Genomic DNA, 23,659 nt, shown 5'->3' with positions numbered 1-23,659 from the left:
CCCTGGAATAATTTACTTTCACCTTTTCCCTATTACCTGCTTAACTCTTACATATGCTTCCGAACCCAGCTCACGGGACCCTTCAATAAGGCAGCTTCTTCAGGCTATTTTAAGTCTCCCTGTTATACGCTTTCATATCTGGCCATACCCACTCCTTTGCACTAGTTAATATAATTGTACTTAAGTAGTTACCTGGGCGATTATTATTTAATGTTTGTCTTTACTGATAACCTGGGCGCTTCTCTGTGGCTGTGTCCCTGTCTGGCTGGCTCTCCAGGCTACCCTCAGGGAGCATAGCGCACAGCGCAGGAAACATCTGGTAAATGAGTGAGCAAATCATTTTACCTCTGTCATATTATTCACACTGCTGACTGGCTCAGCAGGACTTATTTCATGGGAAGTCAATTATAATTTGATTAATTCCAGAATTATCACAAATCTCAAATTAGTGAATTTGAATTCAAGTGGACTTAATTTACTTTTCGATTCCCAGCCCTAAAATATGTAAAGTCTGCCTGTGGTAAGAGGTGGGAACAGGTGGAAGAGCTGCCTTAGAGACGGCTCCCAGGCTGGCACGCTGGAAGGCGTCCATTTGCACCATGGCATATACCATTTAAGTTAGGATTGAGTTTCAGGTTAATCCGGGAGAAGTAAAGAAGCAACTTCATGACCTCTCCATTTTCCCATTTGTCTTGTTAATTGCACTCAGGGCTCCAGTTGGGGGATGACTTTGATTCCCTCCGGAGGGCCAGCATCCAGTAAATATTTGTTGAGCACATTAACTGGGGTGTTGTTTACGGTCACATCACAAATAGTCATTAACTGATACATTATCTAAATCGTGGGTGCCAGCCGATGACATGTTGGCCTCTGCCCTGTGTTGTACAGGCCATCCTGGAGAACACCCACAGCACTCTGTTTTCTGGTCCTCCCGACACTCCGCCTGCTGATGCCAGATGCTGGGAAAGCTGGCATCGGGTAGAGTGGGTTCTGCAAAGCATCAGGATGCACAAGGGGTTTGGGATACCCCGGCAGGAAGTAGTGGACTAGACTTTCCCGTTCAGCCGCTGGGGTGGGGTAAAGGGGCTGGTGACACATCCATCTTGAAGACTTGCTTGGTGGGGGAACTGGGGGCATGTCTGCACCCCTGTGGCCTTCAGCCTGGGAGAGTTAACACTTGAGGATGTATTTTGTTTTTTCCTTATTGCCAGGGTCATCTTTTGGGGTCAGAATACCTATCAGACAAACCACATCTGAGTGTGCATCCTCACGAATCAGCTTTTTATCCTGACGTGCAGCTAAATGCCCTCTGCACAGTCATCACTAGGTTCTGTCTCTTCTGAAATGTTTTCTCGTGTGGTGCTGTTTTCTGTGCCACACTGCAGGATGCTGTCGAACCATCGTGCACTGGAATATGCCGACTTCTGCAGATACAGTTTCCTCTCTTCTGGTCCCTTACAAATGCCTCTGCGTGACCCCAAAGGCCCTCTTGGTGGCAGAGCTGGGGCTCTCCCCATGCTCGCCTCTCTCCAGGCCTGCGGTGCACTGATGAAGGAGCAGTAGGCCCAGGTGGCTCTTGGCTTGGCTCCTTGGAGTCCTACCCTCGCTGCTGGCCATGTCTGTTTGTGTCCCCCGGCCACCGACTGCTGACTGCTTCCTCCTCAGCTCTCCTCTTCCTTGTAGAGTTTTTTTTGTTTTTTTAACGGCTTTATTCCACTGTATCTGCTGTAAATCCATCTTTCCAACAAGGTCTTGAGCTCCTTGGAGTGAGAGCCCCGACCTGCTTCGTCTTTGACCGAGAGGATCGCCGGTGCATGGTGGTCACTCGGCACTGTTTTCAGCTGCTGCAGCTGAACGCGCTCCCTGGCTCGTAAGGGTGTGAGGACCGAGGCTTGCTGCAAGTGTGTGGTGTGGTCGCAGGAGGGCCGAAAGCTCTGCCACCCCGCGGTCTCCTCGCCTCCCACCGGGCTCCTGGCTGGAGCCCGCCCAGGCCTGAGACGACACGCAGCCCGACTTCTGCTGGTCTGTCCCAGGCACTGTGGACAGGAGGTGGCTGGAGGAGGGGACTCGTACCCCTCGCCCTCTGCACGCCCTTCTCCAGACGCCCTACATACCGCTACTCATCCCAGCCCCGCGGCTGAAGAAGTGTGACAGGCCCCCAGAACCGGGGCCCTGCTCGGAGGCCCCAGCTCCAGCACCAGACTCGTCCGGGTGGCTGTGTGCCATCGGCTTCGTTTCCGAGATGAGACCATGGAGCCTCAGAGAGGTGAAGCGAATATTCCCTGCCACACGGCTGGTGAGCGACAGAGCTGGGCGTAGGACCCAGGCCTGTGTGTTCCTAGAGTCGGACACAGAAAGGGAGGGAGGAACTGCCAGTTTGTCATGGCTGGGTTGCCAGACTGAGCTGATTAAAAATACAGGACACCCAGGGAATTTGAATTCCAGGTAAACAACCGGCTTAGTACGAACGCGTCCCGTGTAATCGTTGGGATACACTTTGTATCAGAGTTCTCCGTAAAATTGATCATCGCATACTTAGGTTAAAAACACGTGTTCATTGTTTATCTGAAATTCAAATTTCACAGGACATCCTGTTTTTTATCTGGCAACCCGAGGTCCTCACGACTTTTGGAACCCAGAGCGGGTCACCCTCGGCGGAGGCCAACGCAGTGAGTCAATACAGGATGACTCATGTCTGCACGTCACCCTGCAGTTCGGGACACATGTGTTTGATTCCCATCATCTCTATGAGGTGGGGTGAGCGGGCCTGAACTGTCACCATTTTCTACGTGGAGAAGGAAAGACACAGAGAGGTGCAGAACGTTGTTCGGTGTCACACAGCCTGTAAAGAAGAGAACCGAGGCTGGGATTCAGCTCAGGCTCACCATCACTCCGCGCCTCCTCCAGGAAGCAGTCTTGACCCTCTGGTCCCTGGGCTCGGGCGCAGATGGGCGTGTCTTGGGCTCGTGGGCTGCAGTTCAAGGGGGGATCGAGGGCCGGGATGGAGAAGAGGAGGGTTTTTGTTTCTCATCACCTCCCACGGATCTTCTCAGCTCCAGTTTTCGTGAGAACCACAGGAATGGCCGTGCTGATTCAGCTGGTGAGCAGAGGTCCTCCCTGTCGGGGAAGGCGGACGGCAGGCAGGTTCAGGTGGGCCTTGCAGAGCCGGGAGGGATGCTCTCCAGCTGCTAAGAAGGCCGTTTCGTTCTCCTCTGGTTCCTGTCTTTGCACAGGAAGCCACTGGGGTTTGCTTTGCTGCTGGGTTTGACCACTTGCCTGTAGTGTGGTTTTTTTGAGCCCTGGCTCTTTGGGTGGATTTAATTACCTTAATTGAATGGTGTTTTCACTTCTCAGCAAAGTGGAAGCAGGAAGCTGGTGGAGATGACAAGGGTTGGCTTTATCACACCCAGAAGGCCCTAACAAATTGGAATTGATTCTTCTTGGTATTCTTTCTGGGTGGTTTTTTGAGATGTTGAGGTAGGCATGCCTTGAGGAGCAGTTCAGCGTAGCGAACACGACAGCCCCGTCTGTGTGCTCACGGGCCTTGTTCTAGTCTGTGAATGCACAGACGGCCCACAGGCAGCCTTCCCCACCCACCCCACACCAGGCCAGTGCCTTGCTCTGGACCCCTGCCCAGAGCCAAGCTCTTTGACCTCCCTGTGCCATTGCCAACAGCCCTCCCGCTTGGCAGTTTCCGAGAGAATGCCCTTGTCTACATCGTATATTTTACAAGGTGAACGAGGGTGGCAAAATCGACTTCCTCAGTTGGGGTCCTTCGGAAGGGGGAGCAGGGCACGTGCCTGTGTTCACTCATTCCTCACTAAAACCCATCATCCCGCGCCCTACAGGTGAGGGAACTGAGGCTACCTGGGTTACTCGCTGTGTCCTAGGGAGTGCTGGAGCTGGGATTGCGAATCTTTTCTCCAGGGCCCTGCTTCCTGGCCCCATGATGATTCCTCCTCGGCTATCCCCAGTGCGATGACTGCTCTGTCCTTTTAACTTTTGGAAATTAGAAATTTCAAGGTCTTTACATTGTGCCGGAAGAAAACATGGGCTCTCATAAAGCAAACTTGAAGGTCTTTCGTGCAATCATTCGCTTGACAACTATCCCCAGCGCCCTACTGTGTGCCACCCTGTTCTGGAGCTGGGGATACGGCGGTGGTAGGACTGACCTGGGCTCTGCCTTGTGGAACTCAGGTGAATCTCCAAGGACACGGGGCCACATATACCTCAGATTGCCTCAGATTGGCTCATGCATGGAAAATGCAGCTTTGATTTGTACACGGGTCATTGTGCATCTGGTTTGGCCATTTTGGTTCCACTGGTCTGGAGTGAGCAGGGGAAGAGGGTGGGCCTACATCCTGGCCTGGTTGAATGGCCCCAGCCTAGGAACTAGACCTGGAAAAACAAAGGCTCTCAGACTGACCCCACTCTCTTGTGCCCTGGGAGAGGACAAGCCTGGCTTCCTCCAGCCCCAGGAATACAGTGTACAGGAATGCACCAGGGGCCCCAACGGCAGCACTGGCCTGGCCCGTGTCTGAATCTCCCCTGAATCGCATCACATGTGCGAGGGGTTTCCAAGCCCTGAAACATGTAGGAGTCCAGGAATCGCAAGGAATGTGGCTGGAGGAACCAGCTTGGCCAGGCTCGTTGGACTCACAGAGCCAGTTGTGAGCAGGTGAGCACAGCTACTGTGGGCATTCTGCTGCCCTCAGGAGATAGCAAGGGAGGAGAGAGGCTTTCTCCCTGGAGCTCAGCTCAGTCTGAATCGCATTTCCTTCCTGGGTCACCAGTCTCCCGGGTGTCTGGACGGGACATTTCCTCAGGGGCCTCTGAGCATTACCCATGTCTGCAGCTAGAGGTCAGGGAGCCTGGCATAAGGAAGGCCAGGCCTGGTCTGAGTTCCCCACACGCCCAGTGGAGCTCCCAGTCACAGGATAATGGGGGAGAAGCAAGATATAGAGGCCAGGGGAGGAACGAGAGAGGTGGAGAGAGGGGCTGAGTTCAAAGACCCAGCAACTTGACCCTGCTGGCTCCTGTTTTGTTCCCTGGTTGTGTGACCGGGGGGCTGAGTAATGTTTAACAACTGGCTGTCCAGGGCAAAGTTCCTGCTTTGTAGCACCGGCTGATTTCAGTGGCTGACGCCCAACTGCTGACCCAGTATTGTGGCAGTTGGCCTGACATACAGATAGTGGACCATCCCATGTACGGGGGCTCCGGGAGCCTCTGGATTCTCACTTTGATAAGGATCCTTGGGCAGGGGTCTCGCAGCCCTGTTTCTGACCATTTCTGGTGGCCGGCCACTGTCGGGGAACACTCCTTGGAGTTCCCAGTGGCCAGATGTGCTAGACTCAGCCAGAGCTGTTTTTGGACACCCCCTTCCACCAGCAAGGAGATCAGGCCTGGCATCGCTGGGCTTTGAGAAGCGGATCCACCAGGTGCTCTCGGCAGATGGCCTCAGTGGACAGACCAAACCCAAACTCCAGGGGCTATACTGACCATCAGGCCAGGGCAGGGCAGTCTCTGGAAGGGGGACACACAGCTCTTTCAGAAACACAGGGGCCACCAAAATGGTGGGTCCACCTGGGTCTGGTCCAGGCTCTGGTGCTCGTCTACATGCCCTGGGTATAACCTCGGCTAAATTACAGCAAGTCTTTGAGCCTCAGTTTTCTCATCTGTAAAATGGAGCCCATGTTATGCACCTGTGTATAAATAACGGGGGTTCTCAACCTTGGCACTATTTGCTGAAGTTCCCTGGGGCAGATTCGGCACTGGCTGAGAACTGCTGTTGTGGAATCAAGGAGAAAACATTAGCCCAGCCACTGGAACATCATTTGTTCATTCATTCATTCATCCATTCATTCATTCATACCTTCCACATTTCCAAGAACATCTTGCCCTGAATTCTGGAAACGGTAAGAACTAAAATGAGCTAGCAATCGAATAGGCAGTTCTGGACAGTAGAAAGAGCTGGAGGCCTGGTACCAGGGCAGGGTTGTTCTTGAGCAAGTCACTTAACTTCTACCTACTGGTAAAACAGGAACCATAAGAAACAAACTGGCTCCGCCCATCCTCTTTGGGCTGCTCCCCACGCTGGAGAGAGCTGAGGAAAGAAAGCGTCCTGAAATTGGTCCCTGAGGCAGTCACTACCTGAGTCCCCAGGTGATTAGTGCCGCCCGACTCCCCAGGTCCTGGGTCCTTCCCCGGCCAGGGGGACACCGCCCCAGGAAGAGGCCCAGTGAGCCCCAGCCACCACAGAACTGTGTTCTACCTTTTGGCCGCTGGGCATAAAGGGAGCTATGTGCGTGCCTTTCTCCACATGTCTCCCAAGAGTGGAGGTCTTTGACACCTGCTTGTTTTTTCACTCAACACGGAATAGGAAATACACTTCCTTCACAGCACAGAACCTGCTCAGAGACGTATACAGTTGACCTTTGAGCAACATGGGTCCACTTATACGCGGCTTTTTCCATAAATACAGTACAGTACCATACATGTGTTTCCTCTTCCTTATGCTTTTCTTAATAACATTTTATTTTTTCTAGCTTCTTTTATTGTAATAATAGAGTACGGGCTATATATGTATTCGACTGTTTATGTTATCAGTAGTTAAGTTCTGGGGGAGTCAAAATACACGGACTTTTGACTGCATGGGGTGGACATTGGTGCCCCTCACCGCCTCGTTATTCGAGGGCCAACTGTAGATCAAGGAAAATTCAGGAAGCAAAATTCACTCTGCTTATCTGTACTACTCTGATACCTTCTGTTCTATCCTTCTATTTAAAAGAAAACCTATTTGCAATTTGGTAAGTGATTTTTATACCCAATAATGAGTTCTGATCTGCAGTGTGTTTTATAAACTACTCTGGATCAGTAATTTCAGGCATTCCGGGTTAGGCTCAATTGTAGTGACGTTGGGCCTTCCTTTGGATGGAGAGGTGGAGAGCTGAGGCACTTGCCGTGCCTGGCAAGGTCTGCCCAGATGCATGTGGGGGAGGGGAGGAGACCATCTCAGGTGGTAGGTTTATAGGCCAGGCCTTGCCCTTGCTTCAGCACTGTGTCCCCAGTCCGTGCACAGTGCCTGGGCCTTTGTCAAAGGAGCAAATGAATCAATGAATAAGAGACATCCCCCTGTACTAAGTGCCTGGCATAGGATAAGTACTTCATATACCCCAATATTATTGACTGTTTATTATTATGTAATTAATATTTGCAACAACCTTGAAAAGCGGCAATTACTCTCGTTCCTTACAGAGGAGGAACCTGGAGTCTAGAGGGGTTTACTGCCTGAGGGTGTGGGGTTTGAACCCAAGGCTGTTGGGAAGGAGAGAGTGCCTACAACCGGCATTTAAAAGGGGTTCCTCCAGGAGCTTCTGAAATGCCTCATGGAGGCTGAGGAGTTCTGCTCAGGACCATCCCACCCCTGGCCACCCGCAGCCCCCACTCTCCTGGTTCTTGCCCTCAGGTCTCCTGGGAGCTCATCTCACGACCTTGGGTCACAGGATGTCCTATTGCCAGCACCCCATCACACCTGAGATTCTGTGTATGGTGCAAAGGCTGTGAAAGCCTGCCGTGCCCCTTACTGGCAAGCATGGCTCTCTTGTTATGAGCTGTGGAGTCAGGCACACCAATAACCTGATTATACCCAATAACCTGAACTCCACCTTGGGGAGCCTTGTCCAGAGAGGAGGCCCCTTCAGCGGCTCCCAGAGAAAAAAACACTTGGATTTGTTGGGAGGAGGGTGTCCCTTGGCACCCATCCTGTCTCCAGCCCCTGGGAAGAGAACCAGGAAATTTGGGAGAGGGCACCCCATGAAAGCATCCCTGGAGCATTCCAGGTTTGGGCAGGAGAGGAGGTTCTGGGCAGGGCACCCAGACCATGGGGTCAGGGGTGCTGCAGCGTTCACCCATCTGTAAGTCGGAGCCATGGGGCTGGGTGGCAGAGGCAGAGAGGCAGAGCTGGGAGAGCCTTCTGTGAGCATCAGCACCCTGCTGGACAGTTCCAGGCATCTGCCCCATTTATGCAGCTCCTGCTACCCACCACACAGTTGGTATCCACGGTCTTGCTCAGTGGTCACAACCAGAGGCAAGCTAGGCAGGGTTCATGCCAAAGGAATCTGAGGTGGGAAAATTGAGGGTCAGAGAGGCTGAGGAACTTGCTCAAGGTCACACAGCGAGAGAGCACCAGAGTTGGGATTCAGACTCAGGTGTCTGTGCTACCTGACTCTGCCCTTCCTATGCAGCCAAGGCAGAGAGAGTCTTTGGGTTTCTGGGGGCTTCCATCTGCCATGGTGTCCATGCAGAGTGGGGAGTGGCAGCAAGCTTCTCTCTTAGCACCTTCTCTTCTACCTTCTATGGCCCTCCTCTTCCCATCAGGGAGCATCTGCTTTGGCAAAGCTAGACCTGGCTGTCCTTCAGGGAGCATACTGGAGGGTGCCATATTCCCTGTCCCTGCACAGCCAGGAAGGCATGACTTTATGGGATGGGGGAGGGGCCTTGCCTGGAGAATCAGGAAGTCTTAAACCCAGGAATTCCTAAACCCTTAAACCCCATGCGCACGTGCACACACACACACACACACGTATACACACACACCAGAGCCTGGCTGTCTCTGGCCTTCTCGCTTCCTGCTGGAGGTTGGAAGTAGATGGCAGATGCCTGTTTGGTAGATGACAGCTGTCCTTTCTCCCAGGGGCGTGGCAGTGGAGAGCCCAGCTCCTCCAGGGAAGGAGAGACAACTTCCTTGCCATGAGGGACTGACAACCATCCCGCCTTCTTCATGGAATCCCTCATGGGATGCTTTACAGTGGCAAGAAAAAGAATTCAGATGTGGCCACCCAGGTGATCCTTCTAAACATGAACCCTGAAAAATGTTCTTCAGACAAAGTTATTTAAAACCACAGCTCCAGTCGATGTGAAAAGATCAGCTTCTTGGAGCATTTCCTACCATGTTTGAGAACAACGTGGGGACCTTGTCCCCTTTCCTTCCGTAAGGCAGGGGTCCTTCTCAGGGCCCCAGAAGGCTTGTTGGAGTGCTGGGCCCCAACCGGGAGATGTCGACTCGGGAGGTGGGGGTGGGGGTGGGGCACTGGGGATGCTGGTGCTGCTGGTCTTGGGACACTAGGGGCACCGCTGCCCTAAGCTGGAGGCTGTGCCCTTTCTGGGAGGTTGTGTTGATAAGTCATAGCTCTTGGGCCACTAGGGCCACATGGGTGTCAACCCCTGAGGTTTGGACTGCGTATGCCTCGCTCTAGGCCCTGCTCTGGGGAGGCTGTGCCTGTGTGGGGTGCAGAGATGAATCAGAAACACTGCCCTCCTCAAGGGACCATCCCCTGTGAGGGGAGAGCAGGCAGAGGTGAGTGTGAGCTGCCCGTCCAGGAGGTGGAAGGAAAGAGGTCTCACCAGGCGGGGCTTGCATGCAGGCAGCCGCGAGAAAGCTTTGGCTGCCAGTGTGTGTGTGTGTGAGCACCCACCCGGGTCCCGCCTGGGCACACAGCAGAGGGTGGTGGAAAGTGCCCGAGATTGAGAGTCAGACCAGGGCTCCCCTTTCCTAGTCCTGTGTGACCTCGACAAGTTACCTCCCCTCTCTGAGCCTCCGATCCTTCATCCGCAACAATAGCTACCTCACCGGGTGGTTGTGAAGGGCGGGGGTGAAAACATATCAAGAGCCCCGAGGACACTTACGCAGCATAAGGACTCAATACATGGAAGCTACCGTCACTGAGATCTTGGGCTTTTGAAAGCGCGGAGAAGGAATCCCCTATCTACCACTGCGTAACACCCGCCGACAGGATTGCCGAGTGCGTTAAATGAACACGTGTGTGTAAAGCACATAGTAGGTGCTCACTAAATGCCAGCTGGCATCATTTCTAATCTCCAGAGGGGGGCAGTATAACATAATGGGAAGGGCAGACACTGATGCCAGGCCCCCTTGGACATGGCTCCTGGTTATGGCAGCTGTGAGTGGCCCTCTGCAAATTATGAACCCTGTTTGTGCCTCAGTTTCCTCATCTGTAAAATGAAACTAACAGTAGTACTTGCCTCATGGGGTCGTTGTGAGGACCCAGTGAATTCACGTCTGTGAGGTGGCTGGCAGCTAGGAACGATCTGTAAATGTCGCTATCACCCCCACCACGCATCCTGCCTAACCTAGGGCCGGGACATGGTGGTCACTAGGACAACATTGCCTTTCCCCAACGTAAAAGGGAGAGAGAAGCAAGGCAGTGACTGACCAGCGTGCCCAGGGGGCTTCCCTGTCCTGGGATCCACCCCCAGGTGTGCTCTGTCTGCCCGGTTTCTCTGCCTTAGTAAACCACTCCGCTCCCTCATTCTTAGACTGGATCTTGGCTGACCTTGCACAGCATTGGCGCTTGTAGGGTGTTCCCCTTAAACAGCGCATCTGCAGCTCCTGGGCAGGCCCCCAAAGCAATTTGGGGAAACCTTCCACGCTCAATGACAATTTGGACTCCCGCCCTTGCCCTTGAGATTTAAATTAAGATGAGGTAAATTTACATTAGGTAAAATCAAGGAAAGTTTTACCCTCCTTTCTCCCCCTCGGGAGGGGCTGGTGGGGCAGAGCAGGGCGTCCTGGCTGATGATGGTGTGCACGGAGTGGTCCAGATGCTGCCCACGTTGCCTTGTGGGTGGGAACATCACTTCCCTCTGGGGCTGAGTCCTCCACCCCACGTGCTAAAAGGTGCACAGACCCAGGACACAATTTGGTATGAGAGGGAAGGTAATAATGACGTGTGAATGTCCAGTGGTCACTGTGAGGATGGGTCAGTGCTCCATGGTGCCAGCTGCTCTACAGCCGAGCAATGAACATGAATCAGCTGAGCCCTGATTCATTGGGGTTTCTCTTTCGTGACCTCTGGAAGGAAAAGATCCAAGTTGCAGTTTAAGCAGGAGAGAAACAAATTGACAAAGAGGGCAGTTGCGGAAACAGTCGTCATATTTATTGTGTGCCTGGTACTTTTCATATGTTTGCTCAGTTAATGCACGAAGGAGCCTTTGAGATGGGTTCCCATTGGTTGGTAGTCCCATTTTACAGAGGAGGAAGTTGAGGCCCAGGGGCTTGCTAAGAAAGGTGGAGCCAGACTGAATCTAGATTTGCCCCACCCCAAAGCCCCTGCTGAGCACCTCCAGCAGGGCTGCTCCGAGTAGCAGGGAACTTCTGAGGCTCTAAGGGAGGAGCCTGTCTGGGCTGCAGGGCTTCTCTGAGGAAGGTTTTGACTCTGGTGAGTGGACTGGCCTCCTCATAAAGACTCATTTGGGTGTGGAAAAGACATGGGCTTTGGACTCGGGTCCCAGGTTTGCATCTCAGCACCTTATTAGCTGTGCATCCTGGGACAAGTTACTGAGCGTCTCTAAGCTTTGCAAAGGGGATCCTGAAACCTACCATACTGGGCGACCTTGGCAGTAAAACCCGGACAAGCTTTGTAAGTGCTTTGCACGTGGGAGGAAGGCAGCCAGGGATGAAAATGGTGGGCGCCCAGGGAGAGAAGTCGTTCACAGCTGGCGGGTTTAGCCCAGCGGGTTTGAATTCTGACCCCTTGACCTCCGCGGCCTTTAGGCTTGATCTGCCTCAGAGAAGGGCCGACAGGGCCAGGTGAGGGACCAGCTAGTGGTCCTGCATGTGGCCAGGCTGCCCCAGGAGACGGCAGACCAAGGGGAGGCTCCAGCATGACCTGGCTGTCGCAGGCGGGGCTCAGGGCCACGAGGCCTGAAAGGAGCCTCCACAGTCAGCAGGGAGTGCGGAAAGCACTGGGCCACTCAAGCAAATCTCGGTTTCCTCTCCCCCTTGCTTTCCGTCAGCTTCAGGTGAAGGCTTGCAATCCCTCCGTTAGCTCAACCTTGTAGCCTTGCGTAAGCTCAAGCCCATCCTGGAAGGGGCTCCTGAGGGACAGAAGGGGCCAACTGAGGCAGGCACCAGCATCCAGGCTGTGGAGCCCCCGGGCTCTTGCAGGCATCTCTGTGGGATTTGGAAGCTCTTCTAGGCCCTAGGCGCCTGCACTGTGCTCATCCTCTCTGGGCCAGAGCCTTAAGGGACGACCACGCAGAGAACAGAGGACACAGGGAAGGTGTCCTCACTTTCACGTGCCGTGGTCCAGAAAGGTCCCTTGTCCTTTCCTACTAGGAAAGGGAGGTCTGTCTGTCAAGTCCTGGGGAGAAAGCCACAATTGGTTGACCCTCTTGCTGTCAGATTCCCAAACATTCTGACTGCCGTCAAGCTCTCCAAGGCTGACGGATGCAGGCTTGGAAAGGAATGCACTGGGCACCAAGCGGTCTTCTGTCTCCCACCTGAGAACCGAGGTCAGCCGACAACTGCTTTGCCTCCACCTTGAACAGGAGACGTGCAGCCCCCTCCAGGGAACGCGCCCTAATGATACCGATGACTTACGTTGGGGGTGACACATCTCAGCGGTGCTCCACGTTCTCCACGTACCTTGATGGATCCCCTGTCCTCTCCCCCTCCATCTGTTCTCACTAGCTTGTGCAACCCCTGGGAACCAAGTAGAAATGAAGAGGTATTTGGGGTCCTCTCGACCCACTGAATGAAACATACAATCGAGTTGTAGGGTTACAGATTGGCTGGCTTCGGTGAAATGTGGTTTAAACCCTCAAATGGAAATAAAACCAAGACCCTCTGTAGCCTGTTGGGAAATGTCAGCTCTGATGTCTCCGTGAGGGCCACCTTTCTCTTGAAGCCCTTTGCATCTCTCCAGCAACCCTGCGCAGACGGAGTGAAATCCCAAGAGCCAGTGAGGAAGATGGCCCAGCCCTGTCTCCACTGGCTGGCAGGTTTCAGTTACTGAGATTTCTGGCATAGGCTGGAGGAAAAGGGCTATTTCCAGACTCAGGGTTTCCCCTTTCTGTAAGGGTCTCTAAGGCTTCTTTAGGGTCAGGGACAAAGAAGCAGAAGATGCCAAGACACTTGCCTGCACACTGGTGAAAAGACACCGAGGTGGGTGCATTCACCTTCTGAGGACTGGTAGCCTTCTGTAGCCTTCCTTGCCTCCTCCCCACACCCCCTCTCCCCAGGTTTCCAGGGGATCCAAGCCCCTGTTTCCAGGACCCAACATCCCACCAGCCCTCTTCCTCCCAGTAGACACAGTTGCTCCCATCCCAACTGGCTTCTGGTCACCAAACAGCAGGCACGATTGTTCTCCTCCCAAAGACCCAGGGGCAGAAACACGCTGGACTCGGGTCACCCGGAGGTGTCTATTTATAAACCATCCTGATAAGCACAATCTGCCCTGCTCAGCCCAGGCCACACTCCACAGCAAAGCTAACCTCCCAATGGTAAACCGAACATTTTCTTTACCAGCCAGACTGGAAAAACCAGCCCTGAGGAGGGGCTGGGGCTCCAGAGCTGGCCACTGGTCCTGAAGGGTCGGTCCAGCTTACAGGCTGTTTTAACAGCTGGAAATTTCCCTCCTTTTTTTTTTGGTGTGGGTACCAGATCAGCCCATCTCAGGAGTGTTCTCATACAGCAGGGGTCAGCAAACTTTTTCTGTAAAGGGCTGCATAGTAAATGTTTTCCTCGTTGCTGGCCATATGGCCTCAGCCTTGGTAGCCATGGGCAAAATGGAAATGAACAAGTGTGGCTGTGTGCCAATAAAACTTTATTTACAAACCAGGTGTCTGGCCCACAGCCGTGGTTTACCAACCACTGTTGTAGAGGAAGCTGGAATGCTGGCAAATTAAACGTGTGTTTAATCTACTTTCCAGGATTCTTATACTTATAGTCTTTAAAACTATTACTTCAAATAGAGTTCATTATAATTGGGTTAGATGCATTGAGAGAAATGGCCTATAATTTAGTTTCAAAAAATAACTTGTATTTACTAGAGGAGTTTTAGGTTAACAGCAAAACTGAGCAATTTAGTGAAAGGTATAGAGATTTCTCATATATTCCGTGCCTGCCTCCAACCCCCCCCCCCCCCCCCCCCCGCGATATACATGGCCTCATCCATGATCAACAACCATGGGAGGGGTTTATAATCCTAAATAATAATTTAAAAAAATTTTTTAATGTTTATTTATTCTTGAGAGAGAGACAGACAGAGACAGAGTGTGAGTGGGGGAGGGTCAGAGAGAGAGGAAGACACAGAATCTGAAGCAGGCTCCAGATTTGGAGCTGAGCTGTCAGCGCAGAGCCCGACGTGGGGCTCGAACTCACAAACCGTGAGATCATGACCTGAGCTGAAGTCGGACGCTTAACAGACTGAGCCACCCAGGCGCCCCTAATTAATAATTTTTGAAGGCTGTCTAGTTTTCCACACAGATTCAGTATTTACTCTCCTCAGCGATCAATTCTTCTTCCGGAGAAAAGAGAGATATGACTTTAAACATGGCCAAGCGTGAGTCTGGTCGAGGACCCCCAGGGTGTGGGAGAACACTGTGGGGGTTTCCACGTTCGGGAGACACACACTCTCAGAGTCCACGGGCCAGAAACGTCCCAGTGCACACTCGTCCTGGCAATGCACGACCTGGGTTCATCCACAGGCTTGTGCCTGCTCAACCCTGCGAGAGCAAAGTGCCCAGACACACGCACGTAAGGACGAAGTCACACACATCCATCTGCACCCTGAACGGTGTACCCCTCATGGTCCACACGGAAATCCAGCACCCCGCTGAGAACCTCAGCCCCCAGCGTGCCCTTCCCACTCACACCGCCCTGCCCGGCGCCCGGACACAGAGCTCCAGCCCCGACGGTGCCCGTGGCCCAGAGCAAATGTCCCTGCTGCGGGGAGCGTGAGCCTCCCTGCCCACGCCAAGAAACCAGACAAGTGTCTGCGCCCTACCTTCCGCTCTCCGCGTGTCCCAGCTGCTTGCTCTCCGGCCTCCCCAGGAACGGGGGACAACCCTGACTCTTCCAGCAGCCCGGCTCTGCCCGGCAGCCGGAACTTCTTCCCTCGTTCGCTGGCTGCCCAAAGACGAGAGGGCCACGGATGCAAGACCCAGACCTCTTATCTTTTTCACAAACCCGCCCACCTGAGGAAAATCAGTGGCCAGAAGTCGTCCAGCCACTGGAAGTTCATGAAGTGTGCCTACATAGAGACCCAGCCGGGGGAAACCAAATGGTGTTCTTGGTGGGGAAGGAGGCAAACAGTCCGCACAGCAACACCCGCGTGGTGTCAGGTAACAGTCAGATTAAACAAACAGCCTCACCAGCTATTTTTACATCCAGATCGGCCACTGGTAATAGATAACTTGGGGAGTGAGAAATTGCTTGCCGCTGAGCTGGACCCTAACCATGATTCCAACTTCAATCCAGAATGATTTCTAAAGCTATTTCAGCACCCAGGTTCAAATACAAAGATCCCAGGGTGCGAAGGAAAACATTTGTCTAGGGAAACGTTAAAAACACGATAGTGTGAGCCTTGGAGCCAGCGCCCGGAGGCCTGCTGATGTCCCGGGGGCAGAAATAGCCCGTTTCATCATCGCCTCGGAGGACCGCAGCCTGCATTCCTCGAGTAAGGAGCCGCGCTCTGCTGTGCTTTTGGAGCAAAATAACACGCCCAGCTGCAGGCTGGGGGACGGCCAGGCTGGGATTTCAGGGTGAGAGTTTCAGAAGGATGGGAAATAATCAGGGAAGAGGCAAGGTAAGTGCCCACTTGGTGAGCCTGGCCGGGGCAGGCCTCGTGGCGTGTAGGGTCCAAGTGCTGGTGGATGGGTCTCGTTCTGCAGCTGAGAGCTCCCCTTCTCCGTCTCTGGGAGGGGCTGGCCCAATGGCCACTTTCAGTCTTGGCCCCGGGTTCCCTGCTCTCCAAACTGCCTGCAGACCCCCAGACATCTTCCAACCCCTTTGCATTTGTTCATGCTGTTCCAACACCTGGGAGCCCTCCCCTTCCCTACCCTCCCCAAGTTGGCCCTGTGACAGTCTGCTCACTGTTAGGATTTAAAGCAAGAGCTCTTGTCTTTCTTTTCAAGAGCGTTTTTTCGTGCTCCCCTGCCTGTGGACTGGGAAACCCCAGGGGCTGGTCCCCACCAGGTGCCCTGCTATTTGAGGTGCTCAAAGCCCCCGAAAGTCTGCACCACACTGTATCTCTGTATCTATTTGTGGACTGCCTCCCGTCCACCCCGCCCCTGTGGGCTCCTCACAGCCAGCAACCTCTGTCCCAGCCCTAACTCAGGGCCTGGCACCACCTCCAGCCTTGAATCTGCTGGTGGCCAGGGTCACAGGGACCTGGGTCTGTGAACGTCAGTTGGAACCAAGTCCGAAAGACTTGGTTGCCCTGCAGGTGGAGGGGTCTGACCACTAACAGCAGGGTTATCCAGCCCCCTTTCCTCCCCAGAGCCTTAAAACTTACTTGCCTTTTGCCCTGGGGACTTAGGACCCGACTGCAGGGACACCTGCTCACTGATCAGTATTCAGAGATGGCTTAAGGGAGACTCAAAGCGAGCCCCTTGATTTTACCCGCCCCACCCGCCTCCCCTGCTTGCCAAAACCAACACTAGCCAACCTGGCCAATGAAAAGAATCAACTTGAAATGTGAGCCAGCATTAAAACCAAAGCAAAGCAAACGAAACAACACAGCACAGCACAACACAAGAGACTCAGAGCCCTGGCCCCTTGTATTTCCCAGCTATTTGACACCAACCAAATCCCTTAACCTCTCTGTGCCTCAGTTTATTCATCTTTAAGATGGACAGACTGCCTATGTTCTGTTGGGTTGAAGATCAAATCAATTTGTGTACATGTATACGCTTGTATACGGCAAAGCTTCTCAAATGTTAATCATTTTTTGGGACGATTTTGTCATGCCTTCAACCACCCGTACCATCACTTGTTATATTTTTGTAAAGAGAATTCAAATCGACTTTAAAACAAACAAACAAACAAACCAGAGCTTTGTGGTGAATAACAATACCTGTAACATCATGGGTTTGACGTTCTAGTTCCTTTTTTTCCCCTATTACACATTCAAGCACGATTCACAGCCAGTTCGCACGCTATGTGTGTATGACCCAGATCATTTTGTTCCAGATTTTAGGGAAGCCTGCATCACGAAATCTCGTTTTATGAGGGGGGTTTGCTTTGGGGTGTGAGTAACAGGAGGCAAAGCAGGGCCCTGGCCTTCCTAACCCGCTTTCCTCCCGCTTCTCAGCATGTTTCTTCCCCAGCTTACTTTTAATTCTTCCCAGGTGGACAGCATGACCGCATGTCTGGTTTGGAGTCTTAGAAGCGGTGAGGTTTGCAGTGTGGCAGGACCTGGCGGTGTTTGCTTCAAGTGGCTGCCTGAGAAAAGAAAGACATGAGGGTGACCCAGGGAACTTTCAGGGGGCAGGACAGTGGCTGGCAGCCTTGTTAGCGTCAGCAGGAGGGGTCAGGAGAGAACAATAAAACACAGTTGACCTGGCAAGAGCCCGGGCTGGGAGCAGAAACCCTCAGAGCTTGGCTGGGGGCCCCATCCGGCTAGCCTGACCACAGCTGACCGCTGTAGAATCCCATTTCTCCCAGAATGGGCCCTACCTGCCCTGGGCCATGGATTCCACATCTGGTTCAGGTCATGGTGGGCACACCGGCGTGGACCACCCCAGCCCAGAGCACAGCCAGAGAACTCGGCCCAAACTCTGGACCAGGAGCTCGAGGTGAGCTGGCATCTTCCCAGGGGACGGGCCCAGGCAAAAGTAACCACTCTCTTCCAGTCCAGGAGCCGTGAGCTGCGTGGAAAGAATGTGAATGAAGACACAATTCTAAATGTAGAACCGCGGACGCTATGTGAGCTGGCTCCCTAATCAGCCAGAAAAACAAGGCCTGCATGTACATTCTGCAAGAGCATAAATAAAGCTGTCCTCAGGCGGCGTGCTACGGCATCCCATCCTTGCGGTGACGTCGTTGGCCCCCACTCTCAGCAGAACCTCTGGGACATTGTGGGAGGTGCCCAGCTGCCTGACTGCATGGATGAAAATGGCCTTGCTCTTGCCCGGACACACGCGATGCTCGCTGACCTAACCCTGCAGCAAAATGACTCTGGCCTGCCTCTGTGTTCTTCAGAAATGTTCAAAAGCTGCTAATGAGGACAGTGCAGAATTTCTGGTTCTGGGTGTTTGAAGTCACATCCCTGCAAATGGCATGAGGCAACTCCCTCATTTCTTCCACCATTGTGGTTATACTGGACCGCTTGTCAGGAAGTTTTCTTCACTAGTGCTCAGCCTTCTTCTTCTTTTTTTTTTTTTTTTTGATTTTTTAACGTTTATTTATTTTTGAGACAGAGAGAGACAGAGGGTGAGCAGGGGAAGGGCAGAGAGAGAGAGGGAGACACAGAATCCCAAGCAGCCTCCAAGCTCTGAGCTGTCAGCACAGAACCCGACACGGGGCTTGAACTCACGAACCGCGAGATCATGACCTGAGCCGAAGTCGGATGCTGAACCGACGGACCCACCCAGGTGCCTCTTCTCAGCCTTCTTTAGGAGTTGTTCAAATAAACTTCTTCAGAAGGGTGGAGCATTTCCTGGGCTTAATGATAACAAGATAATAATGTTAGATAACGCTTATAAAACCTTTACTCGGTGCCCTGCACTGTTTTGAGTCTTCACCCAATTGAACCTATACACTGTATACTCTTTATCTCTGGGCCCGGCACCATTTTGTTTGATCCCCACGGACTGCTACCTGCCAGGGAGCTAAGCAAAGACACGATGAGGAAACCAGTATTTCCTGAGCACGCATAATGTGCCAGGCACTGCCTGTGCGTTCTTTCACTAAATCCTCACGCTCTCCTAGTGTGATGTCTGTTCATACTCGCTCTTTACAGATGGGCAAACTGAGGCTTGCAGAGATCCTGGATGTCGTTCAGCTAACATTGGCACTGAGGTTGCAGATGAAGGTTTGTCTGTCCGCCTGTCCAGTCTGTATATCTCTGTTGCACCCGCCCCCCCCAACCCCCAACACAAGCACTCTCCCAGCCCAAGTCCGGGGAACATGGCTTCCTTCCATCCACCTGTTTTCCTTGCTTCTCTCTGGTGAGAGAGCAAAGTCTGGCCAGGGCACCTCCTTAGCTACTGATTTGTTATGGGAACCGAGGGGATTCTGTGCCTCAGGGTTGGCACAGTGGAAGTATATCCTCAGGGCTGATGGCAGGATGGGTCGTCACTGTAAGGAGCATACTTCTAGAGCTCAGGCCCCACTGAGCTGCTCACCTGCTGAGGGGCCTGAGCACTCAGACCCCTCCTTTCGAATGGATTTTCTTACCGGGAACTCTGGCTTGGCTCCTTTGTGAAGGGTTGTTACTTGATAATGCATGTCTGGTGCCTAGCTCAGAGGGGTTGGATTTATCGAGGCGCGTGTTTGGGGGGACCCTGTTTACGGCCCACAGCTGGAAAACAGTCCACTGGCTAAGTTTTCGGGTACACCCCACCCTTCTCCCCCCCACTCCACCCCATCCGCTGCTCTCCTGGCCTAACCAGCCCGGTGCCAGGATGGTGGTATCATAGTCACCTGAGAGCCACCTGGGTTGGAGGGGCTCTCCTTAAGGCCTTCCCCTCGGAATTCTTTGCTTAGGAGTTTCCAGTGAAAGATTTCAATGTAAGAAATAGAACCTGTGCTGTGAAATGAAGTAAATCCAGTTTATGAAAATGCTACCAAACACCAACAAAATCATGGTGGCCTAGCTGAGAGGTCGGCCACCAGTGCCTCTGGAGTCTATGTAAGTCACCTCTCCACACGGAAGGATCTGGCAGTCTAGAGTCAGGAGGAGTTGGGGGAGGTGTGCTCTCCTGTCTAACATATGGATCCACAGACTTTTTTGGTAAAAGGCTAAAGTAAATGTTTTCAGCTCTGCAGAAGCCGCATGGTTTTTGTCACAACCGCTGAGCTGGGCCATGGAAAGTGGTCAGAAATGATCTGTAGACAAATGGGTATGGCTGTGTTCCAATAAAACTTTATTTATGGACACACAAATATGAACTGTATATCCTTTTCACGTATCATAAAATATTCTTGTTTTGATTGTTTCATTTAAATAGGCAAAAGTCATTTTTAGCGTATGAGACTACACAAAACCACGGGCAGGACAGATTGGCTCAGAGGTCCCACGTGCCAACCCTTGAGCCACTCTGTCCGCTTCAGCCACCACCAAGCCCATGTGGCTAATGAGCACTTGAAACCTGGCTAGTCCAAACTGAGACATGCTGTAAGTGTGTAAATGCACCCTGGATTTCCAAAGCAATGACAAAGAAAATAAGAAAAGTGTAAAAGATCTCCTTTCTAATGCTCTGTGTTGAACGGTGTATTGAATCTTGGGCTGATATGATGATACTTTGCATATTGTGGCTTTAATAAAATATTATTATTAAGATTGTTTTCACATGTTTCTTTTCACTCTTTTAATGTGGCTACTGGCAAATTTCAAAGGACACATGTGGCTCACGCCATACCTCTAGTGGGCGGTGCTGGGCTGCTTGTCTCCTGGCTGTGACCCTGCCCCTCACTGCCGCCTACATCCACGAGGCCAGTCTGTCCTGGGATCAAGGCTGATGTGCTCCAGGTGAAAATGTCTGAATTTCTCCATCGTCAGTTGCTCTGCCCTCAGAAGATAAGCAAGAAATGTGTATTCATAGTTCACCAGTATTATTATTATTTGGTTCTTCCATTATCTGTAAAATATTGAAACTTAAGAAATAAAACTTTCTGCTGATGAAGAAAAATGGGGAGAGTTGCCATTTTCCAAGCACCTACTGGATACTGGGTTAACTGTCTCATAGCCAGCGTATATTTTAATTTTTACAATAACCCTTGGAAGTGGGGGGGTGGGAATCATTCCTGTCTTCATTTCCAGATGCAGAACAAAGTCAAAGAGGTAAAAGTCCCTTGCCCCAAATTGTATAATTGATGGCAGAGCTGGTTTCAAAGTCTGGTCACCCTGTCTCCCCAGACTGAGTATTTTCCTGGTGCCATAATCACTAAAGTGTCTATAGAAGCAGGGCCTCCTGGAAGAATTTCTTCTCCTTACAGTATAGAGAGGTGGTGGATGGATCACACAGAGCAGCCGGGCTATGAGGGGAGAGGATCTCAAGGCAGGGCTGGGGTGCAAAGCCAAAGCACACTCTTTTGCTGCTCTGCACCCCCAGACATTGCCTGCTCTGTCTGCCAGCTGCAGCTGGGGAGGAAGGCCTTTGTTTCTTGGTTCCATACCCATCTCTGACCCAGAAGTCAGATTGTTCTGACGTCAGAGAGGGACCAATATAAGCACCTCTTCTCTCAGTCTGGTTCTAGCCATACTGGCTCCTTGCTCCCCTTCATGTATGTAGCTCCATCCTGCCTCCGGGCCTTTGTACCTGCTGATCCTCTGCTAGAAGCACTCGCTCTGTCCCTGATATTTACAAGGCTGCCTCCTTCTCCCCGTTCAAATGCCAGCTCAAGTGTCACTTGCTCAGACAGACCTTTCCTGACCATCCCATCTAAAGACTCTCACTCTTAGCCTCAGTCAGCCTCCATCACACCACTTTGTTTATATCCTTCATGGCATTAATCCCTAACAGGACCATCTCCTTCTTTGGTCATGGATTTATGTTCTGTCTAATGCAAGCTCCAGGAGGACTTTTACTCTGTCTGCCTTCTCCTCCCCTGCTCCTAAGCTGTGCTAGTGGATGAATGGGAGGGCAGTGAAGGGAAGGGGGCCCATTACTACCTTGTGTCTCTCCCCACCAGTAAGAACTCAGAGTGTTGACTTAATGTTGGAGCAGTGGTTCTCAAGTCAGCTGGCAGGCTGGTGAAAGCACAGATTGCCCCGCCCTCCCTCTGAGTGTGTATTTCTAGCAAGTTCCCAGGTGGTGCTTACCCTGCTGGTCCAAGGACCATCCTTGGGGAAGAAGGAGCTGCTGCTGGACAACAAGGCCCCTTCCTCACTGTTGCTCCTGGTGATTTTCCAGAAGCTGCTGCTTCTGAGTGGCTTCCTACGCAAGGTGAAGCTTTATCCTCACTGCATCCCCGGGGTAGATTGACAGGTAAGAGAGCTGAGACAGGAGTTAAATAAGTAGGAGATGAATTGAATTCAGGGGTTCCGGCACTCAGCCTAGGTGGGCTCCCACCCACCTTGCCGCCTCTCTGGAGGCCTTCGGAGGTGAGTCCTGGGTGCCAGGTAGATCCAGCCACCTATTTCCCCTTGTAATCTTTGTGATGCTTGGCGGCACTTGGCAGAACTTGGGGAGGCACAGCTGGGAGAGTCTGTGGAGCTGCGTGGCTAAGATTGTAGATTCTGGCCTCAGAGATAGGCAGGTTCATTCCCAGATCTACCAACACCCGCCATGTGCCCTTTGGCCTGTGATTTGACTTCTCCAAACCCCAATCTGGTCATTGCAAATAGTTAACAGGAGGATACGAGAGCCGGGCGCTGGTAACTGCTCACGGATAGTACAACAGGCTGATGCCGCTCTCGTGGCGTCATTCTGATCCCCTTGGCTAGATCGGGTCAGGCAGGAGAGGGACAGCAGCTCGGCACCTGTTGAGAAACCTGGGAGCCTGGGTGAGGAGGTGGTGAGTGGAGGACCAAGAGCTGGGCTACACCTCGCAGTGGAGTACTGTGCAGCTGTGGGAAAGAACCAGGGCACCTCTCCATCGTTCCCAGGGCAAGGGGAAGACTCACGGGATCGTACGCTATCCATTTACTCAAAAAGAAGAGCATACAAATGTGTGGGTATTTATATGTGTTTGCTTATATTAAAGGAAAGCAATAGGAGAAATAAGAACCCAGAAAAGTTACTTGCGGGGAAGGGAAGGCACAGGTGGTGGGAATGGGAGGAGGAGCTGGGCTTCTCTGAGTCTAACCTTGTTTGGTAGATTTAATGCGGGGCCATGTGAGTGCCTGACAGATTATAAGGCTAGATCAGTCCAAACACTTAAAAAAAAAGGCAGTCCCTAAAAATTAGAGCAAAGTGAAACAAATGAACTTAATGTGTAGGTGTGGCAAGATTTCACAGAGGGGAATTACTTCAAGTGACTTTAAAATACACTGATTTGACTTAGCATCCATAATCAGGGTACAGACTAACACCAAATTGACTGTGAAGTAAAATCTTAAACTGTTCTCAAAAATATAGGTAGATAGATCTGGAAAAAGCAAATTAGTAAGTATGTTAATGTCGTTAGAAAGCCAAGTTGTTTTAGAGAAAACAGATGCAAATATAAAATCGAAATGGCCAGTAAGACCCAGTACTTGTATATTTGAATGTCAATATGAGGAGAGCGTGTAACTATCAAGAACTATATAGAAACTATAAAGAGATCAAATGTGAAATCAATATAAAGGGAAAGTATATCAAATTTTGTCTTAAAAAAGAAAAGTATTTCCTAATAAAAAGGCAGTACCATAGTAGCTAGCATAATAGCAATGAGTCTCCTTGGCACCAAGATTTTTGTCTCTAAACATGATTTCTCACTAAAAAGAACAAGCATTCTCTGAGCTGAGGCAGAAAACGTAGGAGAAAGAGTATGAAATTCCTTGTCACACTGAAAAGCAGGCAGGCTAAGAAACCCCCCTGGGAGGATATCAAAAGAACACAGCGCCAACTTGAATTGGTTCCCACCAGTGAAAAGTGGCACAGTGTGTTTATCAGTAAGAATGAAAACCACGATGTGCTGAAACATACTGAATTTGCTTGAACCCAGGAGCTATAATCATACTGAAAAAAACAAAACAAAACAAAACAAAAC

General features: G+C 51.8%; 1 protein-coding gene across 6 annotated transcripts in view; it reads right to left on the bottom strand.

The window, feature by feature from the left end:
• Positions 1–17,616, bottom strand: part of CD2H10orf71 (chromosome D2 C10orf71 homolog) — a 29,259-nt gene extending 11,643 nt beyond the window's left edge. For 3 of the 6 annotated variants that reach the window (XM_045040314.1, XM_023240667.2, XR_006587093.1), the window contains exon 1: positions 14,808–14,940. The gene's annotated coding sequence lies outside the window, so the exon portion shown is untranslated. Of the gene's footprint in view, positions 1–2,885; positions 3,025–4,172; positions 12,503–14,807; positions 14,945–17,135; positions 17,246–17,479 lie in introns of those variants that run through there. The other 3 variants (XM_045040313.1, XM_045040315.1, XM_045040316.1) reach the window with 3 other exon arrangements.
• Between the last annotated feature and the right edge of the window lie 6,043 nt (positions 17,617–23,659).

The sequence above is a fragment of the Felis catus genome, chromosome D2 (assembly GCF_018350175.1).
Source record: "Felis catus isolate Fca126 chromosome D2, F.catus_Fca126_mat1.0, whole genome shotgun sequence".
In the NCBI taxonomy this organism is placed as follows: domain Eukaryota; kingdom Metazoa; phylum Chordata; class Mammalia; order Carnivora; family Felidae; genus Felis; species Felis catus.
Note: the sequence above shows the minus strand (reverse complement) of the source record. Positions and strands in the feature narration are given on the sequence as shown.